General features: G+C 46.8%; 1 protein-coding gene across 1 annotated transcript in view; it reads right to left on the bottom strand.

Moving 5' to 3' along the window:
- Positions 1 to 10,106, bottom strand: part of LOC135517159 (zinc finger homeobox protein 4-like) — a 175,007-nt gene extending 164,901 nt beyond the window's left edge. The window contains 1 exon segment of the mRNA XM_064941213.1: positions 9,813 to 10,106. The gene's annotated coding sequence lies outside the window, so the exon portion shown is untranslated.
- Between the last annotated feature and the right edge of the window lie 1,311 nt (positions 10,107 to 11,417).

Raw genomic sequence — 11,417 nt, 5'->3', positions numbered from 1 at the left:
TCACACAGCTGTCATGCACTAATTGTTGTCTTGTCATCCCCTCCCATACACACACTGCCATCACCGGCACACGGCCGCCATTACTGACACACACATCACCGACACACACATTCAAATCACCAACAGACACATTCACATCAATTGCCCCACACCCGCAAGCCTACAAGGTGCACCTCTCTCACACTCCCTTCTGTCACTCCTACACACCAGATGAGGAACTGAGGCAGGCAGGGAGCGTTTTGCATATGTAAATTCCGGCACAAGTGAAACATGAGTCATTAATCCGACCGACCAACCAGGGGACATTAGGCATTAGTCAGCACAATTAACCAGGTTTCACTGGCAACTAATGAACTTTGGCCACACCGCCACACCGCTTCCAGGCGTAAATCAGATTGGCTGTTATGCGTATCCACGGCGGAGTGGAACAACTACCTCCAGACCCCTCCCATTCTACGGCAGTACAAGGGAGCTGATCCCCCCTCACACACCCCTCCAGACCCCTCCCATTCCACGGCAGTACAAGGGAGCTGATCCCCCCTCACACACCCCTCCAGACCCCTCCCATTCCACGGCAGTACAAGGGAGCTGATCCCCCCTCACACACCCCTCCAGACCCCTCCCATTACACGGCAGTACAAGGGAGCTGATCCCCCCTCACACACCCCTCCAGACCCCTCCCATTACACGGCAGTACAAGGGAGCTGATCCCCCTCACACACCCCTCCAGACCCCTCCCATTACACGGCAGTACAAGGGAGCTGATCCCCCCTCACACACCCCTCCAGACCCCTCCCATTCTACGGCAGTACAAGGGAGCTGATCCCCCCTCACACACACCTCCAGACCCCTCCCATTCCACGGCAGTACAAGGGAGCTGATCCCCCCTCACACACCCCTCCAGACCCCTCCCATTACACGGCAGTACAAGGGAGCTGATCCCCCCTCACACACACCTCCAGACCCCTCCCATTCCACGGCAGTACAAGGGAGCTGATCCCCCCTCACACACCCCTCCAGACCCCTCCCATTCCACGGCAGTACAAGGGAGCTGATCCCCCTCACACACCCCTCCAGACCCCTCCCATTCCACGGCAGTACAAGGGAGCTGATCCCCCCTCACACAACCCTCCAGACCCCTCCCATTCCACGGCAGTACAAGGGAGCTGATCCCCCTCACACACCCCTCCAGACCCCTCCCATTCCACGGCAGTACAAGGGAGCTGATCCCCCTCACACACCCCTCCAGACCCCTCCCATTCCACGGCAGTACAAGGGAGCTGATCCCTCCTCACACACCCTCCAGACCCCTCCCATTCCACGGCAGTACAAGGGAGCTGATCCCCCCTCACACACCCCTCCAGACCCCTCCCATTACACGGCAGTACAAGGGAGCTGATCCCCCCGCACACACCCCTCCAGACCCCTCCCATTACACGGCAGTACAAGGGAGCTGATCCCCCTCACACACCCCTCCAGACCCCTCCCATTACACGGCAGTACAAGGGAGCTGATCCCCCCTCACACACCCCTCCAGACCCCTCCCATTCCACGGCAGTACAAGGGAGCTGATCCCCCCCTCACACACACCTCCAGACCCCTCCCATTCCACGGCAGTACAAGGGAGCTGATCCCCCCTCACACACCCCTCCAGACCCCTCCCATTACACGGCAGTACAAGGGAGCTGATCCCCCTCACACACACACCTCCAGACCCCTCCCATTCCACGGCAGTACAAGGGAGCTGATCCCCCCTCACACACCCCTCCAGACCCCTCCCATTCCACGGCAGTACAAGGGAGCTGATCCCCCTCACACACCCCTCCAGACCCCTCCCATTCCACGGCAGTACAAGGGAGCTGATCCCCCCCTCACACAACCCTCCAGACCCCTCCCATTCCACGGCAGTACAAGGGAGCTGATCCCCCTCACACACCCCTCCAGACCCCTCCCATTCCACGGCAGTACAAGGGAGCTGATCCCCCCTCACACACCCCTCCAGACCCCTCCCATTCCACGGCAGTACAAGGGAGCTGATCCCCCCTCACACACCCCTCCAGACCCCTCCCATTCCACGGCAGTACAAGGGAGCTGATCCCCCCTCACACACCCCTCCAGACCCCTCCCATTCCACAGCAGTACAAGGGAGCTGATCCCCCCCCCCTCACACACACCCCTCCAGACCCATTACTACTGGCCCGTTCCACGGCAGTACAAGGGAGCTGATCCCCCCCCTCAAACACCCCCTCCAGACCCATTACTACTGGCCCGTTCCACGGCAGTACAAGGTAGCTGATCCCCCTCCTCACACACCCCTCCGGCGGTACATGCCCCCTTCCATATGATCATTTGCATATGCTCATATAATTAGCTGCTAATTACACTAAATGTGTGCATATTCACAAGCAGCCCCCCCAGGAGCTACAAGAGGCTTGGACCTGTTCCAAGTCCTTTACCTCTCTCTCTCGATCTCCGTCTCTCTCTCTCTCTCTCTCTCTCTCTCTCTCTCTCTCTCTCTCTCTCTCTCCCTCTCTCTCTCTCTCTCTCTCTCTCTCTCTCTCTCTCTCTCTCTCTCCGTCTCTCCGTCCCTATCTCTCCGTCTCTCTCTCTCCGTCTCTATCTCTCCGTCTCTATCTCTCCGTCTCTCTCTCTCTCTCTCTCACTATCTCTCTCTCTCTGTCTCTTTCTCACTCTCTCTCTCCATCTATCTCTCTCTCTCTCTCCATCTCTCTCTCTCTCTCCATCTCTATCTCTCCGTCTCACTCTCTCTATCCGTCTCTATCTCTCTGTCTCTCTCTCTCTGTCTCTCTCTCTCCGTCTCTCTCTCTCTCTCTCTCCGTCTCTCGTTCTCCGTCTCTCGCTCTCCGTCTCTCTCTCTCCGTCTCTCTCTCTCTCTCTCCGTCTCTCTCTCTCTCTCCGTCTCTCGCTTTCCGTCTCTCTCTCTCTCCGTCTCTCGCTCTCCGTCTCTCTCTCTCCGTCTCTCTCTCTCAGCGGCACTGCCCCTGAACAGTCACAGAATGCCCACTTCTTTAAGACATTAAGCTTGGCTGCTCCTGAGCTCTTGGCTTTTCCTGCTACAGGCTTCTAGGCCCTGGGACCACAGCACTGACGCTACCATACTCTAACACACCAGGAATACACACATGCTTCTGAAACACACACTTATGTGCTTCTCAAATACACACATGCGCGCATGCGTGCACGCTTCTCAAATACACACACAACACACACACACACACACACACATGTTTCTCAAACAACCGTATCGACGGTGAATGTATGTTCTTCATTTCTCCTCATCTCGTCATTACGTCTGGCTGCATAAAGCACCTCAATACTCTGACATTTTGTTTTATGTTTCATAACAAACAGAGCCTATAAAAACTGAGATCGTCAAAGGAAATTGAAATCGGAGTGAAACAAATCGCAGGTTGTTTCCTGTTAGCTGAGTGAGTGTTTGGGGAGAGAACCAGGTTGTTTCCTGTTAGCTGAGTGACTGTTTGGGGAGAGAACCAGGTTGTTTCCATTAAACCGAGTGACTGTTTGGGGAGAGAACAAGGTTGTTTTCATTAAACCGAGTGACTGTTTGGGGAGAGAACCAGGTTGTTTCCTGTTAGCTGAGTGACTGTTTGGGGAGAGAACCAGGTTGTTTCCTGTTAGCTGAGTGACTGTATGGGAAGAGAACCAGGTTGTATCCATTAAATCGAGTGACTATATGGGAAGAGAACCAGGTTGTTTCCTGTTAGCTGAGTGACTGTTTGGGGAGAGAACCAGGTTGTTTCCTGTTAGCTGAGTGACTGTTTGGGGAGAGAACCAGGTTGATTCCTGTTAGCTGAGTGACTGTTTGGGGAGAGAACCAGGTTGTTTCCTGTTAGCTGAGTGACTGTATGGGAAGAGAACCAGGTTGTTTCCTGTTAGCTGAGTGACTGTATGGGAAGAGAACCAGGTTGTATCCATTAAATCGAGTGACTATATGGGAAGAGAACCAGGTTGTTTCCTGTTAGCTGAGTGACTGTATGGGAAGAGAACCAGGTTGTATCCATTAAATCGAGTGACTATATGGGAAGAGAACCAGGTTGTTTCCTGTTAGCTGAGTCACTGTTTGGGGAGAGAACCAGGTTGTTTCCTGTTAGCTGAGTGACTGTATGGGGAGAGAACCAGGTTGTTTCAATTAAACTGAGTGACTGTTTGGGGAGAGAACCAGGTTGTTTCCTGTTAGCTGAGTGACTGTATGAGGAGAGAACCAGGTTGTTTCCTGTTAGCTGAGTGACTGTATGGGGAGAGAACCAGGTTGTTTCCTGTTAGCTGAGTGACTGTATGAGGAGAGAACCAGGTTGTTTCCTGTTAGCTGAGTGACTGTATGGGGAGAGAACCAGGTTGTTTCCTGTTAACTGAGTGACTGTAGGAGGAGAGAACCAGGTTGTTTCCTGTTAGCTGAGTGACTGTATGAGGAGAGAACCAGGTTGTTTCCTGTTAACTGAGTGACTGTTTGGGGAGAGAACCAGGTTGTTTCCTGTTAGCTGAGTGACTGTTTGGGGAGAGAACCAGGTTGTTTCCTGTTAGCTGAGTGACTGTTTGGGGAGAGAACCAGGTTGTTTCCTGTTAGCTGAGTGACTGTATGGGGAGAGAACCAGGTTGTATCCTGTTAGCTGAGTGACTGTTTGGGGAGAGAACCAGGTTGTTTCCTGTTAGCTGAGTGACTGTTTGGGGAGAGAACCAGGTTGTTTCCTGTTAGGTGAGTGACTGTTTGGGGAGAGAACCAGGTTGTTTCCTGTTAGCTGAGTGACTGTATGGGGAGAGAACCAGGTTGTTTCCATTAACCTGAGTGACTGTATGAGGAGAGAACCAGGTTGTTTCCTTTAAACTGAGTGACTGTATGAGGAGAGAACCAGGTTGTTTCCATTAACCTGAGTGACTGTATGAGGAGAGAACCAGGTTGTTTCCTTTAAACTGAGTGACTGTATGGGGAGAGAATTAGTGTGGACTGTATGGGACTGCATTACACCGATGTGTGTCTCCAACCTCACATTAAAACCGTTAAAAAGATCACTGACCGACACCATCCCACACCTCATCCCAAATGACATGAAGAACTGGAGGCACAGGAAGACAACAGAATATGAGTGTTTTAATAACAGGATGTGGGAGATTGTGCCGTTCACATCCTAATGGCTGTGAATCCAAGCCAAGCGTCGCTGCTGCTGTGATTACAAACCTATCGTCCCTCTCTCTCTCTTCACATTCCACTCATTTAGTAGACCCTCTTATCCAGAGCACCGTACAGTAGTCAGTGAATACACGTACTTTGCCTCACGTTGGAATCAAACCACTAAACCCTGGCGTTGGAAAAACCCAAGCCCTACCAACTGAGCCACACAGGACTGTCTCACTCAGTCCCTCTATCAATAGCTGTCCCTCTCTCAATCTAGGTCAGTGTCATACGGTGAAGAACTGAGAACAATACCCCGAGCACATATGAAAATCACACAGCTGTTTGACACACACCAGATGGTAGAAGAAGGAAGGTGGAATGAGCACGTGTCCACATGAATACTGTCTCTTAATGGTCTGCTAGAGGACACAGGAGTCACAGTCTATTCCATGTGACAATGAGATGCGTATGACTACGGTAATGCATCTGTGTCTGTATAATCATACAGACTGCTGCTGCTAGGCCATTTCATTAACTTCCATTCATCACACACCAACCACATATCTAACACCAACATTTACAATTTCTCCAAGATATTTCCATTTCCTTCCATTAAAAATGAAGGGGGGGAGAAAGAGAATCCTACTTGACTGTCTGGTGTGTACAAAGTCATTCTGTTCACCCGACCGTGGCATTCAATGATGGGGATTTGGAAATAACCTGTGTGTGTGTGTAAGGGATCTTCTCTTTAGTAACAACTACTACTTGGATTACTAGGCCGTCTTATGTATTCAACCAGACTCATATTTTCCCCCTTTCTACCTTTAGCCTGATCGGTATAGCAGTGATATAGTCCCCCTGACTACGTCCTACAGAGATCTACAGGAGAAAAAAACAATAAAATGCAGGAAGATAGGGCTGTAGCAACTCTCTCTCTCTCTCTCTCTCTCTCTCTCTCTCTCTCTCTCTATCTATCTCTCCGTCTCTCTCTCTCTCTCTCTCTCTCTCTCTCTCTCTCTCTCTCTCTCTCTCTCTCTCTCTCTCTCTCTCTCTCTCTCTCTCTCTCTCTCTCTCTCTCTCTCTCTCAGGATTTTAAATCATCTGACTTCCATCTATTAGAAGAGAGACTTATTGAGGTAGAAACCATAAAAAATGAAGGAGGGAAATTTAATCCCTGAAATATTGATTTTCCCATTAATATCAGATAGGTAGAGGGTGATGAGGCTGGGTGGAAATGACACATCGTCGACCTGAAGAGAGGCTGGGGCCAATCTTCCTGCTGGATATGCCTGCCTGCCCGGGAGGAGTTATAGGGAGGTTTCACCTCTATCTCTCTCCCTGCCCCTCTCCCTCTATCTCTCTCCCTGCCCCTCTCCATCCATCTCTCTCCCTGCCCCTCTCCCTCTATCTCCCTCCCTGCCCCTCTATCCATCCATCTCTCTCCCTGCCCCTCTCCCTCTATCTCTCTCCCTGCCCCTCTATCTCCCTCCCTGCCCCTCTATCTCTCTCCCTGCCCCTCTCCCTCTCTTCTTTTATCTCTCTTCCTGCCGCTCTCCCCCGTTCCTCGCTCTCTCCCTGCCCTTCTTCCTCTCTCTCTCCCTGCCCCTCTTCCTCTCTTCCTTTATCTCTCGTTGTCTCCCTGACACTCTCCCTCTCTTCCTCGCTCTCTACCTGCCGCTCTCCCTCTCTTCCCCGCTCTCTTCCTGCATCTCTCTCCCTGCCCCTCTCCTTCTCTCTCGCTGCCCCTCTCCCTCTCTTCCTGCATCTCTCTCCCTGCCCCTCTCCTTCTCTCTCCCTGCCCCTCTCCCTCTCTTCTCCTATCCCTTCTTCCTCCCCCTATTGTCTTTCTCTCTAGTAGCACCTTGATTAAGGTTGTAATGATGAAATGTGCTGTTAGCTGTGGAAGATGTTGAATCATATAAGAAGCACTAATACACGATGTTGTGAGTTTTAAATGCAGTTCAACTATAAGCCTTTACACAGAAGAACCATGGGGTTGTCTCTTGTTTTGTGTCCCTTCCTGACGCCATTGGTGCGGTGTGTTGTATACACACTAATACACGTGTTATTATACAATCAAATTTCAATCAAATGTATTAATACAGCCCTTTTTACATCAGTCGATGTCACCAAGTGCTACACAGAAACCCAGCCTAAAACCCCAAGCAGCAAGCAAGGCAGCTGTAGAAGCGCTGTTATATATATTATGTTATCACTCTCTGCAAACTTTACATTCTCCTGTTGTAAGCACATTGATGTACTGAAACGCCTTGCATTGTTTTTGATAATAACCAATTACAGCTTTTACTCTTCATTTTCAATTGTCCTCCAAGACTGGCAGTATAGGTCAAACACATCCTCAATCCCCTATCGAGGCTTGCTTTTAAACCCAGTGTAATGTGCTTTATATCGCAGGCGCGTGCGCACACACAGTAATAATATTGTTGTAATGATAAAAATATTCATCATCACAGTAAAACAAAACCAACGCGCAGTCGTCAGACAAACTGAAGGTCCAGTAGCATTGCCTTAAGAACAGGACGGAGAGAGAGAAAACACGTAACCATGTTCTGTGAGACAATTACATCCCAAATACTGACGAAACTCACTGTAATTACATTTTTCCATCTTTTCTCATAATTTCCTTTTTGGGGTTTTTAACATCGTTAAATGGAGTGTTTCGTAGCTTATTAGAAATAAAATATTAGTAGCATACATTCATTTTACTACATAGCAGTGAACCCATTTCTCCCAAATCACCACTATTCAGATAAATGTTTAAATGTTTAATGGTGTCAAGTAGGCTATATCAACTTTAATTCTCAGAATCATTAATGCACAAAAATTAACAAATGTAATTCGTTGGAATTATCCTTAAAATATGCAAGTCATAGTTCCAAACCACTATTGCAGCATAATCATAATAATAATAATAATAATAATTTAATACAAACATTTATGAAAATAATTGTATCCAAAATTGTACAATGGTAAAAATAATTTCTGCAGTCCTCATTTTTGCTTAAGTCCAACAGTCCTTAATTAAAAAAGATCGTATATCCATTAAATACAAACGGTGGATGCATTTGTTTCCAAAGTTATTTATCTAGCTAAAGAACTACAAATACCCGAAAATAGCTCAAATGATTTCCCCTTAAATTAAAGCAAAAACAAAGAAATGTAAAAATCGTCCTAATATGCCGAAGAAGAGAAAGCCGTAGTTGAAATCCAGTAGAAACATCATCATGCTGCTGATGTGCCGTAGAAAGAGCGAGCGGAGAGCGCAAACACACACACACAACCTTACATACCGGAGTTTGAAGTTGCCTCTCGTGTCCCCGTGTTTTTTTGTTGTTTTTTTGCTCTCTTAATGCAAGCGATCGATGTCCCTGTCACTGTCGAGTTCCAATCCCAGCCAAGACTCTACCTCAAACCAGTCATCAGGCAAAAAACACTACCACAGCGCCTCTCATCACCTGTCCTCTGTACCCCAAGTTACACTAAACAACCAGCATGCATAGACAACTCACCACCGAAGCCTGGGCTAAAACCTAATCACTGGCAATGCAATGACAATTCATTATATGGAGGAAAAATATGAACCCACCAAAGCCAATGAATGGGGAGAACATGAATCTTACGTTACGGCAATAGGACATGAGTAAAGAAAATAGAGAACACATAATGAAGAGTTTGGGCCTCTTATGCTCTTTTTCCCCCAATTTTTTAAGATATTATCAAAAATATTTAAGAACCGTGAGTTTCTGGATCCAGGGGACCTGCGTGTTATCAGTAGCCCAACGACTGGTCTCTTCCCCCGGCCACACAGCCACCCCACGGCTCGGTACAATGGCTACTCCTTTACACACAGCAGGTCATTGGGAATTGTAGGACCATTATACATTGAACATACATTGAATCTCAATAGTATAATCGAAAAAGACAATACATGTATCTATCTAAACAATATATAAGCGTGACGGTGTAAATCGTGTTGCTCTTCGCGTCGTTTAAGAAAGTATACGGTGTTAAACGTAACAATAACGTGAGGAAGATAGCGACATTATCAGAAAACAAATGAATGGATACATTGTAGCCTAACTGCCGAACCGTCAGGTCCAGCTTTTAAAAGTGGTCCAGCACTGAAACCAGGCAGAACTCTTTCACCGGGGGAAGACAACAGGGATAAAACATTCACGTATCCTAGACCACCATAGATCGGACCTCGTTACGTCTAGTCTAGCGCCGTAATTAACCAAGCCACACCGGGAAAATACCTGATATCATGTAACGATTTGTTTTCCGTTGTATTTCACAGATCGTATGACATTACGATCGGAATGAGACAAACCCTAGCAAACTTTGAGAGCAGATTTGGCCGAGGCAGCAATGGCAATGACACTCACGTAAAGGCTTTCGTCTGGCCCGTGACAATTCTCTGCTAGTAAAACCAAAGCAGGACTTCAACAAACACCTCAACATGCGATTTTTTCCAAGGCAAAGCTGGGCTGGGCTATTGCCGAAAACATACCACACGAAAACAGCTGTTATCTGCTGAGCGCTATGTCAAAGATTCTGCGGGATCCACCTAAAAATATATTCAATATTTGACCTGAATTAAACACCCACTACTCAATAAAAGTTATAGAAAAAAACTTACTTTCTACCCCCCGCAGTTCGTTCCCTTTCTTCTCCTGTTTTTGGTTTGAAAACAAAGTCACATCCAATAGTTGCGAAATATGATAACACAAAAATGGAAAAAGGGGAAAAAATGTATAATCCTCCCAACTTTATTGAAAAAAAATAAACATACAAAATGGCAAGCGGTATGAAAGCTATCCTCTGGGTCCGATCGGTGAAAGATGTCTCGACTGCAGCCTCTCAGTTTCGGTTGTGGAGCGGTCGAGAAACTGCGGAAAGGAAATGAAAATCCGATATGTCTTTATTCTGCTAATTATTATCGTTTTAGCCCTGTTAAAAAAAATGGCTGATTAAGTTGAGTGCGCATGTCTTTGTGTGTCTATTCCCGATATGCACTCTGGGAATGGAAGAGAGAGGGCGAATGAGAGAGGGTGGGAGAGAGAGGAAGAGAGAGGAAAAGAGAGAGAGGTGTAATTAGCGAGCTGATCAACAGTCTCCACATTGCAAATGACGCACTGAGCCCCTGTCCTGAGCAAAGCCCTTAGGACGGAACGCGTCAGATTGACCAAAGTGATCTTAACAGGGGCACATTTTTACGGTTTTACCGGTTAGTCCAAAGACATGCAGAACAACAAATAGCCATTTCCTGTTAACCAAATAGAGTACAGATTTAGAGAAATCACCCTTGTTTATATATAAAGGTCCGCAGACGAGGACAAAACCACAGCCTGATATGCCACCCGGTGCAAGGCACATGTAACATATATTATTACGTTAAAGCTGTTCAGAATGTCACTATATATTCCAAATGTATTGATACCTTTAGCTTATTTTGATATCCTGATTTTATTAAATATATAGGATAATATCTAGTGGATTTAAATATATGGAATCTTGAGAGATGCACAGATTGAAGATGTTTACATTGAACCCTGTATCAGATAGAGACTAATTGAATGTGTTTAACTGTGTTGTAAATTGAATACCATATGTAAACAAGGGCATGTTGTCAATATTGAACACAATATCGATATGTTTATTACATCGATGTAAAACTATGACAGAACAAGAAAGCATATGTCTGGCTATGAAAAACTGAAGAGAACAGGCGTTTAGGCCTATACAGTGAAGGAACACGCCGGCCTTATCTCAAAGGTGAGTATATATGATACTTACATATACATTTTATCTCAATATTATAACTTGATGCAAAGTCGATTAAAAAAAGTCTAAATTATAAGGCCTACATTACGTTCTTCCTTCATGATGTTTTAAGAGTATCTAAAAGGTTCAATACTGTAGAATGGATTTGACTTATTGTAGAGCACAGAAGAGCATAGATTGGTCTACGCGTCTATGGATGTCCAGAACATAGCAGTATTGATATGACATAGAAGATAGATAGGCCCAATGCAGAGGCCACATTATAAGAAACGAACCAGTCGTTAGAATATATGGGTTAAAAATAACGACATGTTTATTAACGTGTTTTTCTTTGTGACGATACGATGGTAAACATATATCTCCTGATTGACAGAAAGTAGCCTATAGCCGGCACAAGCATCACCTTAGAAAATAACTACAAAACTGCAAATACATGAGCATCAAAGCTCATGGTACCAAC

The sequence above is a fragment of the Oncorhynchus masou genome, chromosome 28, assembly GCF_036934945.1.
Source record: "Oncorhynchus masou masou isolate Uvic2021 chromosome 28, UVic_Omas_1.1, whole genome shotgun sequence".
Lineage (NCBI taxonomy): Eukaryota > Metazoa > Chordata > Actinopteri > Salmoniformes > Salmonidae > Oncorhynchus > Oncorhynchus masou.
The sequence above is the reverse complement of the archived record's forward strand: the minus strand, read 5'-3'. Positions and strand labels throughout refer to the sequence as shown.